General features: G+C 45.2%; 1 long non-coding RNA gene across 1 annotated transcript; it reads right to left on the reverse strand.

Annotated features, from left to right (window-relative positions):
- Positions 1–1,165: 1,165 nt before the first annotated feature.
- On the reverse strand, positions 1,166–20,326 carry LOC142765638 (uncharacterized). Its single transcript, XR_012884339.1, has 5 exons — positions 20,105–20,326; positions 19,585–19,715; positions 12,153–12,242; positions 6,348–6,458; positions 1,166–1,289 (listed from the first exon to the last, which is right to left on the reverse strand). It is a non-coding gene; the product is annotated as an uncharacterized LOC142765638 (long non-coding RNA).
- Positions 20,327–21,188: the final 862 nt, after the last annotated feature.

A 21,188-nucleotide genomic window follows, 5' to 3' on the forward strand; every position in this document is an offset into this window, starting at 1 on the left:
GAAGTGGCCTTCCTTAATCAGGATAACCGCCTATGAATCTGTCTTATGTGACGGTGCGATGTTGTGTGTAATCTTGTCGTTGCGTTAGGGTGGTTTTGTATGCTTGCGCCGGTCTACATATTTGATGAAGTTTGACAATAAAGCTCAGTTGGAAGTTAGCGCTCTGTCCTTTTGTGTCAGTCTGCTCGGCCGTTTCTTCTTCCCCGTAATGCACTATACCAGTTCAATTACGACGAACCAACTCGCCCAATCTTCAACACTCGTGGATCGGGATCATTTCCATTTTTACGCGATAACGATGAAGAGCTTGTTTCGCCGGAATTCCGGCGTCAGTGTCGGCGTGGGCATGGTTGGTTGTCAGAGAAAAGTCATCTCTTGTGTCACCGAAAAATCGAGAAAGACGCAAATGAAATAAATAATAAAAAATTCTGGGTCCGAGTGAGGATCCAGCCCTACCTGTTTCCTTGGCAATGTGCTCCACACAGTCGCGCCTCTGCATTTTTTTAGTTTCATGATATTTATTACAAGTGTGCGTATACTATAATGTAGCGAACGAAATACTAAAGCTTGCTTTTATAAGTGCACATGAAGTGGTGCACATAGTGAAACAGTCATGCCTCTGCTTCAAAATATAGTTAACATAACTTCCTCTACTTGTAAATGCAGTGAAAATAACGTTCATGCACATCCTGTAATCGGGCTTCCCACTACAACATGTAATATCGCAGTAGTGTGGTGTGGTAGAAGCTTACAGTGACGTTGGGCGTCAGAACATGTGAATATCAAAATGACTTCGTGTTTTAAAGCCGGTCGAGCAGTGCGAAAGGCACACGTATTCCATCAACACCACATAGTGTGTGCATAGCACTCAAGTTTGAATATGTTTCAGCACATAATTGGCCGTGGTTTAAAGTATATGCTACTCATTACACAAAATGGGGCCATATGTTGAAGCTTCCCTCACACCAGCCACTTTCAACTTTATCGATTACATGTGGCAGTAATGCAGATTTCACACTTCTCGAGTAACGTGTTACAATAACAAGTATGTACTACGTGGTTGAAGTACGTACCAGGAACAGGATATTGATATCGTGTTGAACTCTTAAAGGCAAAGCTTAAGGATCCCGCAAATTTTGAGAGACCACTTGAAGGTAGTCGCAGGTATTTTTACTTAGTCGAACTTTTAATAGCCAGAATTTATTCAGGACGTTGAGAGGCACCGCTTTCTTGCTGTCCGTCATATTGTGGTGGGCGTTTCTTTGGTTTCTTTACTCGTCGCACTAAGGCTGAAGAAAGAAGAGTAAGTTAAGGAAAACAGTGTTTTTTATTTTCGTACAAAGTGACACAGTTTCTTTCTTATCGGGAAGCATTGACAGTGGTAGCACAACATTATGAAACTGTATAACGCATTCATAGAAAAATTAGCGACAAATAGACAGAGGCAGGATGAATAAGGTAAACATACTCGTGGTGCGTGTTTACCTTCTTCGTCTTGCATCTCTCTATACCATTTTGGTTTTTCATGAATATACAATACCATATTAACCATCTGGCCATTCCGTAAGTATACTGTAGTTCAAAAGTTTATCGGCTCTGTAAATGGCGATGCTGGCTGGGTTGCCAATACAATAAATCAATACATTTAAGGTGCAGTGGAAGAATAAGAGTGGTGTCAGAGCTGCATGAAACGGCTGTGTAGGTATCGGGACGCTGGTTGCGTTATATTGTGGCTCTTGTCAGTAGGTAGCGCTCGTTGTTGAAAAAGTTTTGTGCACTGACCTATCACAAAACAATCGAGCTCATAGTTATTTTGCATGAGCTTTCCAGGACAATACGTCGCCGTCTGTATAGCTAAATGGGGAAAGGTGATTTGTGCTCTTTTGCTGTGCGGTAAACGGGCCGTGCACTGAGTCCGCTGTGGTGACGCACTGGTTATGGTGTTTGGTTGCTGACCTGTAGTTAGTGGTGTCAATCATGGTCGCAGCGGTCACATTTCAATGGAGGTTAAATGGCAGAGGCCCATGTACTATTCAATGTCAGTGGACGTTGAACAACAGTGTATGATCGCAATTTTCGATGCTCTACATTATGATAAACTACAACGTGTAAACACACAAAAAACATTTAAATGAGATCACGCATCTTTGATGTAACGTTGCTTCTCGAGCTGTGATTCAACTGAAGCAAGAAAATCAAACTGACTCTGGAATTCAACACACTGGTAGGTCAGCGAAAGAACAGGGGACATAAATTATTTTCCGCCACTGCAGTGTAAGAGGTAATTAAGACGCAGACATAAATTAGAGTCAACAAAAATTTCCGCCTTCCCAATGGTGGCATCAGCAAGTATTCTGTTGATGCATCGTATGCAATTGGTCTACTACGGAAGGCGCTTGTCTGTCTACCCCATTTTGTTTTTAGGAATAGACAATTAAAAAAGCTAAATTGCGACAAGAATGCCACTAGCAAATATAACGTTATATGGATTTACATATAAGGTCCCGTAGACACACTGGACACAGTTATCTATAACTGCGTGCTGCAAAACAGTACTGTATAAAGCCCCGCGCTATCTGAAACGCAACATACATGTTCTTATGTAACAAAAGCACCGTTCTCATCATTATTCGTGGTGCTCATTGCAATACGGGACGGGTTAACAGTCATGATATTCAAGATGAAGTCATTGTCACGCCATAAATTTCTTGTTATGCGGCCTCCATGCGAGCACTTCGAGAGGTGCGAAAAGTGACCAGTTCCTTCAATAAAGCCTTTGATATAAGCCGACCGACTCGTGAACCTGTTCTGTACGCGAATTGTGGATCCGCCAGTCTGCACCGGCTCAGTTGAATGCAGACGGTACTTGCCATCCAGCGGAAGTCGAACACACGTTGCCTCTACTTCGTTTTTCCCCGAAGGACAGCTTGCTTGTGCACAAAAAACCCTCCGGCACTCCACGCGCGCACTCATTACTCATTCCTCCGCGTGGATCAGATCTTCCCGGTGGTTTGACTTTAGGTTGCACTCAGGGGCAATTGTGTGGGCACCACCTTGATTCGTGCAATCCGGCCTACAGGACATCTGGTGCACAGCCTCCCCAAACGACACTCCCATTATGCGTTGCCACCAACCACAGATGCAACGCTCAATCACTTGTTGGGGACCTATCCAGGCCTTCACCAGACTCGCACTCGCCACGTACGCGGCCTTGACCACCACACCGACCGACCACCTGACTTGACGCGCTGGACGCACGGTACACTGCGTCGACCATGCACTCTTGGCATTCATACGAAAATCGTTACTTTTTTCTTTTTATTTACCTTATGCTGCCGGCACATTGGCGCCAATAAAAATTGGCAGATCCCAAACAGTGGGAATCGATGATATGCGAAGCACGAATTAGAGGTGTTAATATATGTCACTTTAAAATCAGCACAACGTTACGAGGTGCAGGTAAATGATGGTGTACATGACTTCTGTGTCATGATTAGCATGCTTGGATGTGTCGTTTACCTTCGCCATCTATTCACGTCACGTGATACCAAGTTTAGTATATACGGAGCTAGCGAAACGGCTACGAGCATGCTATGGGCGTGGTATGTTGTCATGTTCTTACATTACACGCATGTCAGAATTATCATGTTTGCACCAGTCATATATTTCATCATCGCCCCGCCACGGTGGTCTAGTGGCTAAGGTACTCGGCTGCTGACCCGCAGGTCGCGGGATCAAATCCCGGCTGTGGCGGCTGCATTTCCGATGGAAGCGGAAATGTTGTAGGCCCGTGTACTCAGATTTGGGTGCACGTTAAAGAACCCCAGGTGGTCGAAATTTCCGGAGCCCTTCACTACGGCGTCTCTCATAATCATATAGAGGTTTTGGGACGTTAAACCCCACAAATCAATCAATCGATCAATATATTTTATCATCCATTTACGTCACGTAACACCAAATTTGGTATGTGTGGATCTAGCAAAACAGCCGCGAGCGTATCATGAAGGGCCCATTATACTCCAATGTAGCGTTGACGCGTGCGCACGCTGGGTACAGCGACGCTACGTTAGCAAAACGCGAGCACTTTGTAGTCTGACGCCAGGCGCAACCAGAGTCCGTAGGTGCGGCCCGACGGCAACCAGTGCAAAATAGATAACCGGCGCGGAATGCCACATGCTACATTTCGCGCCGATGCGTTACCCAGACAACACTGCGTCTCCCTCTTTTCGTGACGGAGGGACGCTGGACGTGCTGCGACGCGCATGCGTTAAAGCAGCGCACCGCGGCGCGCTCCTGCGAGTATAAGGCAGGACCAACACCTGGCGTGGCAACGCCGGCGTGACGCGACGAAATGAACGCCGGCGAGCACGTGCACCATGTCAAGTCGAAATGTATTGGCGCCTCTACTGTGGCATGCAGTAATGTTCTCACATGACACGCATCTCACGATTATCGTGTTTGCACCCGTCACATGCCTTCGTCATCCATCGGCGTCACGTAATACCAATTTTGGCATATGTGAAGCTAGCGAAACGGCCGCGAGCGCATCATCAGTGTGGCATGTAGTCATGTTGGTACATGACGCGCATGTCGAGATTATCATGTTTGGATGCGCCATTTACTTATGTCATCCGTTCGCGTCGCGTAATACCGAGTATGAAACATGTGAAGCTAGCGAAACGGCCATGAGCGCATCATGAGCGTAGCATGTAGTCATGTTGTTACATGGCATGCATCTCATGTTTAACATGTTTGCGCCAGTATCATACCTTCGTCATCCATTCACGTCCCGTAATACCAAATTCGGTATAAGAGAAGCTCACGAAACGGCCGCCAGCGTATCATAAACGTGGCATGTAGTCAAGTTGTTACACGACAAGCATATCATAATTATCATGTTTGCACCAGTCACATACCTGCGTCATCCATTCACGTACTATAGTACCAAATTTGGTATATGTGACGCTAGCGAAACGGCCGCACGTGCACCATGAGTGTGGCATGTATTCGTGTTGTTACATGACACGCATGTCATGATTTTCATGTTAGTGTCTGTCGCTTGTGTTCGCCATGCAATCATGCCATACCATACCAGTTTTGTAACATACCATGCGAATCAAACCACCGCAAGAGCTGCAAGACCATGAGATCTAAATCATGACATTCATAACATGCATATCATGATTTTCATGTTATGACTTGTGAAATATGTTCTTCATGCAGTCATGTTATGCCATACGAAGTTTAGCATCGATACCATGATCGAAACGTCAAGGAGAGCTAAAAGTCGTAGTCGGCTAGACTGATAGATACGCCCAAAGTCGTCGAAGTTCGCTAAGAAATGCTCCGCTTTTATAAGTGCACTGGAGGTACCCACATGCAGCGTTTCTCGTCATTCCATAGGTCAGGCACACGCTTCATTGTTTCAATGAGACTTTGATGCTTTAAAATGCGCCCAGCGTCCTTCGCCGACGTTTAAGGAGCCCGTTTTCAAGCTTAGCTTGCATATACATGCTCACGCACGAAAGCACATGTGCGCGTGCCAGCGTTTGCGAAACCCACGCAACAAAAATAATGTGAAAGAGATATTGAGCACTGCAGCTACCACAGTGTAATAAAGAAGAAATCTTGCTCAAATAAGCATAAAAGTGCATATGACGGCACATAATATAAAGAAATCCTAGTTTTGACGCAATGGTTAAGAGTTACAACCAGGCGTACGTCTACAAGACACTGCCTACAAATAAGCAAGTACTTATGGTCAAGGGGGCAAATAAGTTTCCCTGCTATATGGTCCCTGATTGCGATGTAAGCCGAGAGCGGACATGGCGTAGAAGAGTATGAGCTCGCCTTGATGCTCGCTACTATGAGCCATATACTAATTTGACTGGAGAAAACAGGCTTTTTAGATTAACTTTCTAAGTCACCTACTTCCACCACCTGCTTCCACTATGCTGTTTCACCCCTGCTTGTTCATCCTCCTTAAGCGTTTGAGAGCTCTCGCTGGTATACGGCATGACAGGCGATGCTATAAATTTAGACTTTATGAAGAACACGATGGTGACGGTCAATATACAAATCCAATGTACGTGTCTTTCCCGTCACAAAAATGCAGTAGACTGCAACGTATTCATGTACATAGCAATATTGTCAATTATACGTTTAGGTATGCTATTTTTACGAAATATGCTTCCCCTATAGCGCTACAGCTACTTTTCAAATTAATGTTACGCAGGTAACCACCTATGCATGTTATCTAAAATGGCGTTAAAGTACGCGAATAAATACAGTTAAGACGTAATGAGTAGTTAAGGATGTTCTAGGTCGAAATCGATGAATATGCTCACCACAACCGCAGACGTAATCTCTGTCAAGCATTTTGCACATCAGCTTCGTTTCTCTAGGACAGAGCTCACCCCAGAATTTATCAAGATGTGAAAGGTTCTCTCTTGGTCTCACTGGTACATGTAGACAAACATGAAAAGGGAACACCAGTAAATAAAACGTCCATTATGTTGCAAAACAACTGCACGAATATGAGGCGCACTGCAGAGCTACGTTCTCCTAATTAGATTTGTAAAAAAACACACACACACAAAGTTTCAAAAATAAATAGAAAGTACATTACCTCAAAAAGTGACAGCACGATCATGAGGTGAAGCACACAGTAACATTGCCTGGATAAACTTTGTAGAGATATTTGCAAAAACAAGCACAAGTAAATGAAACGTAAATTGGTTACAAGGCACCTACGTGATTATTGGTACGCCGCATACTGGCGTTTTTTGAACTATTTCTGTAGAGAAAGAAGAACCAGTGAATATGAACTGCATGAAGAGGAGAGAGAGAGATAAAGATGCAAGGAAAGGCAGGGAGGTTAACCAGACGCACATCCGGTTTGCCACTCCGCACTGGGGAAGGGATAAAGGCGAGAAAAGAGGTTGCAGAAAGATGAGAAGGTACACACAATCACGAGCACACTCGGGGAGCACACACAGTTTACAGGCGGTCGCTCAGGTTTGTTGACTTGAGGTAATGTAGCAGTGCTTTAGTTGCTTTCTGCGCAACTGAGGCAGATGCCCAAGGTCCTAGTATCTTCTGCACACAAAATGGTCCGGGGTCAAGTCGATTCAAAACCATCCGGAGCTGGCATCGCTGTGTGTCGTAGCAAGCGCAGCTGCACAGGACGTGTTCGATGGTCTCTTCAGCTCCGCAGTAGTCGCATGTAGGAGTGTCTGCCATACCAATGCGAAAGGAGTACACCTTTGTAAATGCAACACCCAACCAAAGGCGGCATAACAGTGTCGCATCGGAGCGGGAAAGTTGTGATGGTAGCTTTAGCTTGAGCGAAGGATCCAGTTCATAAAATTGACACCTTTGGAAGCTGGTAGACGACCAGAACGTGCGTGTGAGATCTCGAGCCAGCAGGTAAAGTTGTCTTGCTGCATCATTCCTTGATAGAGGAATCGGGACTACACGGGTTTCTTCATGGGCTGAGCGGGCTGCATCATCGGCTAATTAATTTCTGGTAATACCGATATGTCCAGGCAGCCATTGATATATAATATCATGCCCTCGTGCTAGAGCTTCATGATGGCAATTTCTTCTTTCTTGTACCAGTTGGTCATGACTCCTCCTACGCATGGCAGACTGCAAACTCTGAAGCGCTGCCATCGAATCACAGAATATGACCCGTTTTCCTGGACGTTCTTGAACGAGATATTGTAAAGCAGCCCTTATAGCAGCAAGCTCTGATGCCGTAGATGTAGTCATATGCGACAACTTAAACTTGATTGTCATTTCTGCAGCCGGAATTACAGCGGCACCTGATGAGCTGCTGGATGAGACGGACCCATCAGTGTATATCTGCGTTCGGTCTAAGTACAACTTATGTAATAATAGCAGTGTTGCTTGCTTCAATGCTACTCTGGAGTGACTGCTTTTCTTTTTGATTCCCGGAATTTCTAGACGTACTTGCGGCTGGTCGAGGCATTACAAAGGACATGCCGTTCTCGCAGCTGGCGTATATCCTGATGGAATGCTGTTTAGGTGCTTGGCTATGACGTCTGAAAACGTAACACGTGGTCTTCCGGAAGGTAGAAGGGCCAAGTGGTGGTCGGGGACACGGCTAGCATGTCGAATGTGCGCTCTGAGGCAATCCACAACTATATATGTCCTGACCGGATGGTCTTTGGCAAGCATGATTGTGGCATAAGTCCTAGGCAGATACGCAGTGCCTGAACCTGCAAACTCTCCAATGAATGAGTATTCGATTTGCAAGTGTTAGTCAGTACCGGCAAGCTGTAGCGCAATAGACCCAGAAATAGGGCCCTGTACAGCTGTAGCACGGAGGCCACAGAAGTTCCCCATACTTTACCGCACAAGAATTTCATGATATGCACAATAGATAGCAGTCTCTTCTTCAAGTACACACAATGTGGGCTCCACGAAAGACTTCTGTCGATTATTATGCCCAGGAAACGATGCGTCCGTGCATATTTGACACTCGGCCCATTGATGTAAACAGGGTATGGCGTCATTGGTTTGTGTGTAAACGCCATCAACGCGCACTTCACAGTTGATATATTTAGGCCTTGTTTCTGAAGGTAGGCTGTTGTGAGGATTGCTGCCCGCTGTATGCGTGCACGCACCTGAGGGCGAGTAACTGCAGCACTCCAGAGGCAAATATCATCGGCATATGGACAAGCACACCGACTTTGGCAGAACCTTCCCCAGACCAATGAGGGCCACATTGAACAATGTGGGGCTTAAAACACCTCCCTGAGGTACTCCGCAGTAGTTGTAATGTTGGGCAGTTGTACCCTCATATGTTTGCACAAAGAAACTCCTGCCAGTTATATAATCTTTTATCCATTGAAAAATTCGTCCACCAATGCCCATTGCTGCGAGTGAAGTGAGGATGGCATCGTGAGCTACATTATCATATGCACCCTTCACGTAAAGAAAGAGTGCCACTGATATGCGCTTGCGACTTTTTTCTTGTTGAAAAAAATATCGATAAGTCAAGGACACAGTCAATGGAGGAGCGGCCCCGACGAAAGCCTGCCATGCAAAAAGGGTATTTGGTGTATCGTTCCAAGTACCACTCGAGACGAAATAGAACCATTCTTTCCATCACTTTTGCGAGGCAGCTTGCGAAGGCAATAGGGCGATACGCTGTCAAGTCCAATGGTGATTTTCCCGATTTCAAAAGTGGTATTAATCGACTTATTTTCCATTCTCGGGGAACACTGCCGCTGAGCCAGGAGTTGTTGAAGCATGTTGAAAGTTCTTTTCTGGCTTTTTGTCCAAGGTGTCCCAACGCACTATAAGTAATACCATCAGAACCTGGCGATGACATGCGCTTAGAAGCGACTAACGCACCTTCCAGTTCTTCCATGGTGAACGGAATGTCCATTTCTGGTAATCGCGTCGCAGGAACGATCACGGCGTCGATGCTCTCGTTCATAATATTCCCGGCAACTCTCGTGCCAAATTCTTCAGCCACCTCGAGTTCTGTTTTTCCATGATGGAGTGCCAAAGCTTTAAAGGGGAGCCGTTGTTGTGGAGAGGAGCGAAGACCACGAACTGTTCTCCAGATATATGACAGCGGTTTATGAGGGTCTAGAGATTCGCAGAATGCTTTCCAGGGTTCGCTCTCCAGTTTGTAAATGCGTCGTTGAATCTTTTTCTGGAGCCGCCTTGCTTCCCTCAGATCGTAAATTGATCTTGTGCGTCTGTATCGTCATTCAGCATGCCTTCGTATAGCTCGTAATTTTTCCAGTTCGATGTCAAACTGTGTTACTTTAGACGAAAATAGTAATTTACATTTGGACGCTTGCATAGCTTCCGCTATGGTATTTTCCAGGCTGCAGGCGAGGCCTTCATGGCAAGCGTCCTCTACACGCGATGTAAACATCGACCAGTCAGTGCCAATTACAACATCGGAAAATAAATTTTTTACGATACCATTCATCGTCACGTAGGTGGGTATGTGATCACTCTCATGAGTCTCAATATCGCAAAACCACTTAACTTTGTGAGAGACGCACCGTGACACCAATGTCAGGTCAAGGCAACTGCCATACGTGAGACCCCGCAGATATGTGGGGGTACCATCGTTCTTGATGGAAAGGTCGTAATCGGAAGCGAATGAAGTTACAAAACTATATTATGCGATCAGGAGGGATAACGTATAGTAACCTTCTTTCTAATAATTTTGTAGAGAAAAGTAAAAAAAAATACACTCAAGTAAATGAACAACATTAAGCGACACAACTACGGAAGTAAGAGGTACACCATATATTGCCATTCTCTTGAGTATTTTCGTACGGAAATGTATAAAAACAAAAAGAAACACAAAAAATTGCATGCGTTACAATATTACTAAGCGATAACGAAGTGCATCACATAGTGGCGCTTTCTGAATGATTTCGTATAATCCGAAATTCATATCCCCCATAAAGTATGAAATTCAGCATGCAATAAAGAAAGCTGGAGTACATTTTCAATTATTGTCTTTCAAGGCTGCAGCAAAATTAGGAAGAACACTGAATGATCCTCAGTTAAGAATGCTGACTTCGCCACTGATACGAGCAGTCGGGAATATATTACCCGTACGTGAACCTTTAATTATTGAACCAGGTGCATTGTGACCCGCAACAGCAGTAGCACCTTCTAAATTCTAATATGCTTTTTTCGCAATACATTCCAGCACTGCGATGAAAGTAATAAAAGAAGCTCTAAGACACACTAGATGAAGACCACATATTTTCATAAACATGGTCTCACATGTTAGTTTTACTTCATGGACGTGTTGGGGAAGTTTTTTGGGAGATTTAAGGTTTTACGCGCACAAGCGTGACCTCAACAATCACGCATCTTGACGTTGTGAAGCCTGACTCCTTCGCCAAGAGTCCTCCCATCCTGTCGTTCTTCATGCACTTTCTATAGGACATCTGAAGCACTAAGAATATTGGCTGAACACCAAGTCCAGCGAACAATAAATATAGTCTGAGCACCAACCAGTTCCTCCTTACACGGCAATATGGCCCCAACACGACAGTCTAGTGGCTAAGCTACTCGGCTGCTGACCCTTTGGTCGCGAGATTGAATCCCGGCTGCGGCGGCTGCATTTCCGATGGAGGCGGAACTAGTGTAGTCCCGTGTGCGCTGATTTGGGTGCACGTTAAACAACCCCAGGTGGTCGAAATTTCCCGAGCACCCCACTACGGCGTCTCTCATAACCATATCGTGGTTTTGGGATGTTAAACTAAACATATCAATTATTCATTACACGGCAATGAGGCGGCGGCACACCAGAGGAACGTTTCATAGCAGCATCACAGTGTCCCCTTAAGGTGGGACTACAAAAAAAAAAACTGAAAACTGGCAGCGTGTTCCTGTGCATTGCAATATCGAATGTTAGCTCTAAATCAACGGTCATTGCGTTTGCAGCTTAGACCGATGTATGCACTGTATGGTGGCGTGCACGCAGTAAGTCGGCAGAAACTCTATTGCAAATGTGGGTGACGTCTACGCTTGCAGCTGAATACAGATGGAGAACAGTTAATCAGTATAGAACTTTCTTCTTCGCCTAACGTTGCATATGTAAATCTTGCGGGGTCCAACAGATGTGTCACTCTCTAAATAAAATAACGCAATATACGCCATTGTGTAAGAAACGTATGTGAAATCTATGAGCTGCTTTTACACAGTGGTGAGTCCGTTAGCGGAATCTTGGAGATCAACACAGTAATATGCCAAATACCCCAGGAGATACGGGCATAAGACGTAAAAAGAATACAAAACAAAACGTAGCTCTAATGCGGTGGCATAGACGTTCGACTCAGGCGTGAGTACTCGGTAGTCAACCGCGTTGTAGACCTCGAGGATCTGCTACGAGACGTTGATCCACGGTTGCGCCAAGCCCCCGAAACAGAGTGATTGTTGCTCCCCGTGTGCCCGCCTGGCTTCGGCGACAGGAGGGCGCTACAGCGGGAGCCGCGCCATCTCTCGCACGGCAGCGAGAGCGGTAACGACGTCGACTTGCACGCATGCGTCGTCAAGTGCGAACTTCTTTACAGTAGTGATTGCATCCCGGTAGCCTGAACAGCTATTGCAATAGTTTATGAGAAGAACAAAATACTTACCGCATGCAACTTTTTGGGGACCAGCTCCAAAAAGGCACGAGTAGATTTTGCCATTTCTGCACGGACGTTTTCGGCAACATTTGGGAAGCGCTGAGGAAACAAGCGAGAAAAAATACGGAATCAGTGCAGGTGAATATAGGTAAACTTAAGCCATATACTTTAGTATTCAATGACCCAATACAATTTCGTAGGCATGCTTTATTTCTTTATTTGGTGGTAATTCATGTTATGAAAAATCAGAAGGGGTAGGACACAAAAAACCTTTAAATATTGTTAGTTTGTTACTGTATGTTTCTTAAGATAACACCCCATTGCACTTATTTTATTATGAGAGATCGATACAAAATTTTATTGCTTTCAGTAAAGCTGTTCATAAAGAGATGCTCAATCACTGACTCTATCTTGTAGCTGGAACTGTGAGGGTACCTCTAAACTTTCCGCGGCAAGAAATATGGAGAAAAAAACACATGTTGCACAAACGCCACGTTATCTCAAGTAATAATTCGATCACGTTTTATTTCTGCCCTACGTACTCCGTCAAAACTACAAAACGCACCATTACTAGATACCACGGCCATATTGAAGCGCACACCGTAGCTCTAAAATAGAAAGAATGCTCACAGGTGGAAGACGTCGATGAAATGGCTAATGAACATTTAGTAGTATTATTAGCATTAAATAGCACGTTCGAGGACAGCCTGCAGTGCCTATTTCTGCTATGCGACCATAGCCTGAGAACACAGATGCAGCTGTATACACACGCGGAGAGACAGAAGTTCTTGCGCATACTTCATGAAGACCACCTTGGAGACATAGCATATCAATGACGTATGGCAAGTAATGTTCGGGAAGGGCGCTGCTGCACTAAATGAGGATGAAAAGACCGAAGTGCGGGAATGCTAAGTCATCGTGAGGCAGGCGCACCACAATTATTATCACTGCGAAATGTGCCTCTTTCTATACAGAAGCAAGAGAAGCATAATTGCAGAGCCGATTCCTGCACAGAACCGTCATATTTAAAACCGTATTCGGAGGGTCACTCGTGATTCTCAAGGGCATCCGTTCTCCCATGGTGGAGGTTTTTGTCGATACAGCTAATATCACAAGAAAAAAAATATTTTCTTTAACGGTTGTTGACACGCGAGAAACACTAATCGATGCAGTATAATTGCATACATGGCATTTAATATGTGGTGGAGGAGACCGCCAAAGCTCTAGCCCTTCATACAGCTAAAATGTCCGTCATTGTCACCTTGAATTTGAGTACGGTATCAGAGCTTGCTCCAATGCTTCAGTTTGACGTCAAGCTGCTAGTATTATCTTTTCAAGGTGGATTAAATAAAAAAAAAAGTTCAGCAGTCACAACGTTTCGCCCTTTGCAGCTCACATTGAAGGATGCTCACAATTGCTGCTCCCATTTCAGAATGCAATGCCAAGAAGTGGGCTAATTTTCTAGCTCAAGAGCTCAAGTAGCTCACTGGGACTAACGAACCAGCTCATTCACATGACCAGGACCACTTTATCACATTTAGCGATCTCACTATAAGGTGAGTCGGAGAAAAGTATCTCTATAGAATGCCAAAACAGAGCCCAATCTGTTACTCTGAGACATATGTAGACACGTACTTATCTTACTCATAGAGGATTCATTTCGTTCAATCTCGATTTCGGATAGTCGTCTCTAATTGCGGACATGAAAACTAATTTTTCGGCCAAATGCTTTGGCTGTACATATTTACCTGGACTAAGCTCTACATGATGCGGCCAGCTTGGATGAGTGACCGTGCATTCCGAACCTCACGCCTCGAATCCAGGCCATTCGGAGGGCTTGCGTTGCTACCGACATCGATGGAATCACCGACTTGATTGAGGAGGTTTCATGACCTCTTTTATGCTTGTCTCTCAGTACCCAAAGATATTAGATATGAAGCAGCTCTTTGACTAGTCTGTGTAACTCAGTCCCTCCGTAGAGCAACTCGCATTGTGTGACGCCTGGCTGTTCCTTAACTGTTCTGAAGCGTTTTAACGCAATAACATTAGAGAGCTCGTGTCGCGGAAAACCCACCGCCGGCGTCGGCCCCGTTGTTTGAGAGCGAAAAATCGTCTATGCGTCTGTGACCGAAAAATCTCGTTACCGAGATAGCCGCGGGAAGCCACTACTTGTCCACGCGTGCGCACGTGATCACACTGAAAAAGCTACCAGTTCTAAAAAAAAGTGCTCAAGGTTACGAGCCGCGGTAGTTTCTTTGCCTTGCCACCCCTCCTTGCTTAGCTTCCAGCGCTTTCGTCGGGACGAGAGAAGAGATGATGCGATTGCAGCATGTGACAAACCTTTGTAACTCCACACGAACTGGACGGATTCTTATCATTTTTGCGGCGTTGAATTCGCGAGGCAATAAGCTCTTCTAATGAATTCATTTCATGGTGACTTGAAAAAGGGTTTCAGGGCCCCTTTAACGCATTTCGTTGAACAGGTGTCACTATGAATACGAGCCCATTCGGCAATAATAGCGCACGCTGGTACTATCTACCGTGTGCGTGTTTGTGTGCGTGCGTGTGTATGTAACAAAAAATATTAATAAGTATGCACTTAGCAGTTGAAGGGTGCACTAGGGGCCGGATTTCACTATCGCGTTCAATTCCTAAAGGCGAAGCTTAAGGGTCCCGCAATTTTTATTACACACATTACTACGAGTCCTTTGCCAGTATGAAGCCCACCTGTGGTCATTTTGCAATGGAGTTCCAAGCACCGTCGTAGCTCAGTGGTATAAAATAGGGGTTTGGCCCGCAGAAGACCCGTGTTCGAATCCCATTGTGTCCTGGGGGTTCATTTACTAATTTTTCATAGGGGTTTCGGACACCTGAGGCGGCGGCGGACAACTACGGTGCACGCGGCCCTTGTGATGTCATAACAGCTGTCACTGTTAAGTGACTTACATGTTTGTTAGTCCTTGATGGATGCTTCACTTTACACGATAGAGTTTTTCATAATAGTGGCTAGAGGTAAGTGTGGCGTCACCGTCTATACGAATTTCTTAAGGGGCGCCGTTGGAGCGCTGGGAATGATCGTATATGTGTCTACGAGGCTCATGTTGGCTGGTGTTGAGTGAGGCTTCAGCTCAAAAAAGCGCATACAACTGTGTAAATGAAGCTTTCCAAAACAAAACGTTTATGAACGGATATAATCTACGCGTATCATATTCTAAAATAAATGTCCGCTGAACTTGACGGCACAACCAAACGGCGAAAGAAACATACAAGAAAGAATGGCGGAGAGAACACTCGCTTTGTGATCTTCCTGCCGAGTTTATTTGCCGTTGGTTACTTCTTACGCTTCGTAAAATTGTGCATCAACGCGGAAATTTCCAGTGTTAAACAAAACATGTTTCTGTGCAATGACAAAAATAAGTAGCTCATTACGTACCCTTTTAACATAGAGTTTCATACAATAATACCTAGAGGGGAATCTGGCACTAGTGTCTACGCGGGCTCCTTCAGCGGCGCGTGTACTCCCACGGGAATTACGGGAAAAACAAGCTTCGGATCTACTTCGGATGGATTACGTTCTTGAGATTCACGACGCTTCTTTCCCGAGTGTAAAACAAAGTGACATGAACTTGGACTTTATTGAAGCTTGCTTCAATTATTCGTACGCAAACTTCATTGCAAAAAGTTTTCATGACCAGGTGGCAAAAGTGAAACCTGGGCAAATTCAACCATCAGGGTATGCATCATTCTGACATTGCCCCCTAGATATGGCATCAAAATTTGATAAATTATTTATTAAAGCACTTGAAAAGCAACATGCTTGTCCTTCTTTCAAAAAATACGTATCCCATATTTCTGAAAATACCAGTACAGTATTGAGTGAGAAACAGTTATCGTTTAGTCTTCTGCAACATTAGGTGCGTCTGTCCCAGTGGTCTGTCTCCAATGCGCCTCTGGTTTTGTTGTGAAGTAGACTCAGCGGAGTGTGATGGTGCGTCTACTTAGCTTCGTCATTGCTTCGCAGTCGATTTTAATTGGTTTTAAGCAAGACGTGCTCGTGAAAAACATGAACTCGAGGCAATATCCTGCAACTGGAATGAGAAGCTACAACTATGCGCAGCGGTGAGTGGACCACGCTTCGTTTAAATTGTCAAATACGACTCGTAAAGCTCTAACGTCGCAGCAAATAGGAGATCTAGTGGTAGTCAGCCTCTTCGAACAACAAAAGCAATGGTTCGGCATTTTGACCTCACCCCACTATCCACAACGCGAGAAGAACGAAACTGAAACTGTAGAAAAAAGTCTGTAGAAAGTTCTCTAGCTAACTCTATCCAATCTGAAGCCTGTATTTCCCATAATTTCCATGGAGTTACACGATTGCAGTGCTAGATTCCTCTCTATGTCTTTTATTAAGAGATCAAGCATTTTAACCTAGCGCCAGACGCGTCTTTGAGGTATACAAATTCGAGTGAAGTTACAAGCTCTCATATACCGGCATTTCCTTGCATCCAGCCGCTCACTAGTGCCAGATTTTCCTTTAGGTAAGCCTGTGAGAAACTCTATGCTCTACACAATTCTCCCGGCGTGTGAGATCTGTCAGATTTGGTCGCTGCCCTCGCTACTACACACAGACTGCCGCTAGCTGTCGCGTGTCAGCGCATTGATGACAGACTTCTGTCAGAGCAATCAGTTCTCGCATACCGACACAAATTGCATTAGCACCCAAAAACCAATCAGGGCATTACTGAAAATTTCGCGTGATATGCAGTATTCTGGTAAATAGGCTAGTGTGCTCCCGCTGTACACCTTCCCAATTTTCTCTGTTTTTCTCGCGCGTCTACTTTACTGTTTGCTTTCCTTTTCAGATTTCCTTCCCGGTCCCTCTAAGTTGCTGTAGTGTAGCGAATCAAATGATAAAAACCTTATTATACCCCCTACCTTTCTATTAAATTATTCCCCTCCTCTCTTTTTGCCTCATACCGTCCTATCGCACTTGCCAGTTGTGTGGGAAAAACGATGGAACGAATGATTCTAACACGATTGGAGTGGTATTTAGAGCACTACGAAATCTATCCAGTATCCATGACCGGATTCAGGCGCGGCCATTCATCAATCGACAACGTTGTTGATCTGGTGACATATGTTCAACACCAGAAAGCCTGTAAGAGACTGTGCGCCGCCCTGTTTCAAGACGTTAAGGGGGCTTACGACAATGTCACCCATGAAGCCATCCTTAGTGCTTTGGAAACAGTAGGTCTTGGTGGCAAGATATATATGTGGGTGTACAGCTACTTACAGCTGAGATCATTTTACGTGATGACAGCGAATGGCCCAACACCTGATTATTACAGCAGCCGAGGAGTTCCTCAGGGAGGAGTGCTAAGCCCTACCCTTTTCAACCTAACTCTCATTGGTCTAGTCGAGCAGCTACCTAGCATTGTAGAACTTTCTGTCTATGCTGATGACATCTGCATTTGGACATCAGGTGTGACAAGGCCTCAGCTTCGCGCCCGCCTTCACAAGGCTGCTACAACGGCGTCATGCTATCTTCGTAAACAAGGCCTCGAGGTGTCCTGCGGAAAGTGTGCAGTGGTAGCGTTCACGCGGAAACCAATGTCTGCTTACAGTATATCGATTAATGAAGAATACATATCGTTCAGCAGAAGCCACAGGTTCTTGGGAGTCATAATAGATAGAAACCTGTCGTGGACTCCACACGTGAACTATGTGAAGAAGCGGCTGATCGCAACATGCCACATGCTCAAATTCCTTGCAGGAAAAAATTGGGGAGTGCCCATATCATCCATGCTACAACTGTACAGGGTGCTGTTTATCGGATTCTTACGGTACAGCTTACCTGCAATGTCTAACACCGGCAAGACCAACCTGCGCGCAATTCAGAGCATTCAAGCCCAAGCACTTAAGATATGCCTTGGAATACCCCGCAGTGCTTCAACGGCTGAAACCATTGCCATCGCTCAAGATCACTCGATAAATACGCATATTATTACCGAGACAATGCGCATGCACCTCAGGCATTATGCCAGGACCCCTTCTCACCACCTGGCGAGTCTAGCTGCTGAAAGGCCCCGCACGACATACGGCACTATTGTCTCCAAGCATCGTTCATCGTTTGCTGAGACATACGCACCTGCATCAAAGCCACTGCTTCCTCCTTGGAGCTTGAGCTGGCCGCGAGTTCACCTAATGATTCCAGGAATGAGGAGAAAATCGGACTTACCGACACATGCCCTGAAACAACTAAGTCTATTCCTACTGGAAGAAAACTACAGTAACCACGTGCACATTTACACGGATGGCTCTACTACGCCGTCTAGTTCAGGTGGAGCAGTGGTTATACCATCACAAGGGATAACTCGGTGTTTTAAGACTTCACATGTGACGAGTTCGACGACGGCAGAACTCGAGGCTCTGCGCAATGCACTGGAACACATCAATTCAGAAGAAAGACCAGGTAAATGGGCTGTGTTTTCTGACTCAAAACCAGCGTTACAGTGCCTGATATCAGTTCTCCGACGCGGATGCCACGACCAGTTGACCTACCAAACCGTGAAACTACACCACCTGTTAATACAAAAAGGCCATGACATCGTCTTTCAGTGGTTACCTGGGCATAGTGGTATAGGCGGCAATGATTCTGCAGATCATGCTGCTCGCACGTCACATAAAGAAGGGAACAGTGTTTCGATACCGCTTTCAAGAGCGGATGCAGCGAGGCAGATTCGTCAACTGGCCCGCAGTCTCACACTGACCGAGTGGAACACACCAAGCATACGACGTACACGACTGCACGAGCTCGACCCATCACTACAACTCCGGCCTCCACCCGGCCTACATCGACGTGAAGCTTCGCTTCTCTATCGCCTTTGGCTGGGAGTTGCTTTCACGAAAGCATATACCACGTTAATCAGAATTACTGACAGTGCGGCGTGCGATGTTTGCGGCACTGACGAAAATATCGAACACCTGCTGTGTCATTGTCCTCGATTAGCCTCAGAGAGACAAGTACTTGCCAACGCAATGCGGCGACTGGATGATCGGCCTCTTTCTGTGCAGGTGCTATTACAGCAACGTACACATGCCTCGACAGCCCACAAGGCAGTGAAAGCCCTGCTGCGTTTCCTGAGAAAGACAGGCTTGTGTGAACGCCTCTGACATGCGGTAGATTTCTACACGCTGCAGTGAAATTACTGTCAGTCTCTCCCCCACCCCCTTTTTTCCCTCTCTTCCCTCTTTCTCGTCTTTCTTGTCCCCTTCCTTTATCCCCCAGTGTAGGGTAGCCAACCGGATGTCTTTCTGGTTAACCTCCCTGCCTTCTCCCTTTTTGTTGCTTCCTTCCTTCCTTCCTTCCTTCCTTCCTTCCTTCCCCTCCTCTCTATCTCTCTGCATGAAAATAGCAAGTATATATAAAGCAGGTACTTACTGAATTGTGTGCTGGCAAAAACAAAGGTAGCAAGTAAGCAGAGCAATATACAATACAATGCGAAGTTCTTGGCTGTCATAATTTTGTGGCAGTTGTAGATCGAGTGAACTTCTTTCGAGGAGCTTTGATGTCTGCATTACAAAGTTCAATTATTAGTGTGTCTGCAAAAATGGATAAGGTGTTGCACACGCATTTTGATTGAAGCAATTAAACTGAATATATTTAGCAAGGGAAATATTTCTTTACTACGCTAAAGAAGCAAGTGGGAAACTGTACTTGCACTACGTTTCTAAGGAATGGCTACCATGCTCTGCGTGTAATCGTGTACACGGCTAAAACGTTGTCTACAAACTGTCCTTAACGGAGAGTGGGTAGCCAATGAGAGCTTTTCTAAGTAAACATAAACGTTCTATGGATGAGTAAGTGTTGTGGCTCACTGTAGAAGCTTTTACGCTTGAAGCCGCGATAAGTATGATAAAATGGTACTCGTGCACAACCACTCCAATAAATTGCTACTCACATCTAGAAGATTCGTTGTGGCGACACTTTATACAATGCAATGTTCAAATTTCAAAATCATAACTGTGAAAGCATCCTGGTTGAGATTTCGAAAACTACGCACACTGGTCGAAAGCTTACTAGTGGGCGAAGTCCTAATATAGTGGGCGAAGGTTAAATGGGGTCTCTTTTTTTGGTAGCAAGTTATATGGACATCCAAGAAACTGATGCGGGACTGAGGACGGACGAACAGTTCATGCATGACGGTGAGGGCTTTGTTATTGAAGTAAGAACAATGGACGCGTGGCGAGCTGCCTTTGTGCTGTCAATTCATACAATAGTGTGCTCTTCATACAAGCAGCGCTGACGATGCGAATGAATGTGTGGCAAGTTGCCGGCGCATTAGCCGTGCGAGATTCACTGGCAATTGCCCGTCCACTTTAATGCTCTCAGATTAAACTGACGCTGATATATTGCCCTTTCTTTTTTATAGGTGTGACATCTCCTTTTGTACACGTTTTTTTACATTTCGACGAGAATTCTGGAAATCCTGTTCAGCTTAGAACAATAGCTGTCAAGGCGTAGCTGTTTCAAAAATAAAGCTTGATACAGTGGTTAGTTCTCAGAAGGGCCCTGCCAGCAGCGTTTGTTTGCGAGAGTGAGCCTCACGCACAGCTATGCTATGTCAATCGCTGCAAGCATTCAATCAAAAGTGAATGCACTGCCAGCAACCTACTTTTGGCAATGAGAATAACAGCGAATGTGTTCTTAAAGACACCCGCGAATGCATTAAAAGAGGCTGCTCATTCATGTCTAATTCACACGCAAAATGAAAAAAAAAAACCAAGAATTTAACAGAGCTGCAAATAATTCGCAACTAAGCTTTTATTGAACTGAATAACATTTAAAATTTCTACTGAACCATTCGCACATGCGCAGTAGAACAAGCAGCCAAATTGCCCTGCAAAGCAGGACAGCAATATTTGTCCAGGTTCTGCGAGCAGTTAGTTCTTCTTTTGGACTACGCGTGTGCAATTGGTTCTGTAGTGGTTTTAGATGCTATACTATCTTGTCAAGAGCTCGACGATAGTTGGTATGGTCGTGTA

This window comes from Rhipicephalus microplus, chromosome 6 (genome assembly GCF_043290135.1).
Source record: "Rhipicephalus microplus isolate Deutch F79 chromosome 6, USDA_Rmic, whole genome shotgun sequence".
Classification (NCBI taxonomy): Eukaryota; Metazoa; Arthropoda; class Arachnida; order Ixodida; family Ixodidae; genus Rhipicephalus; species Rhipicephalus microplus.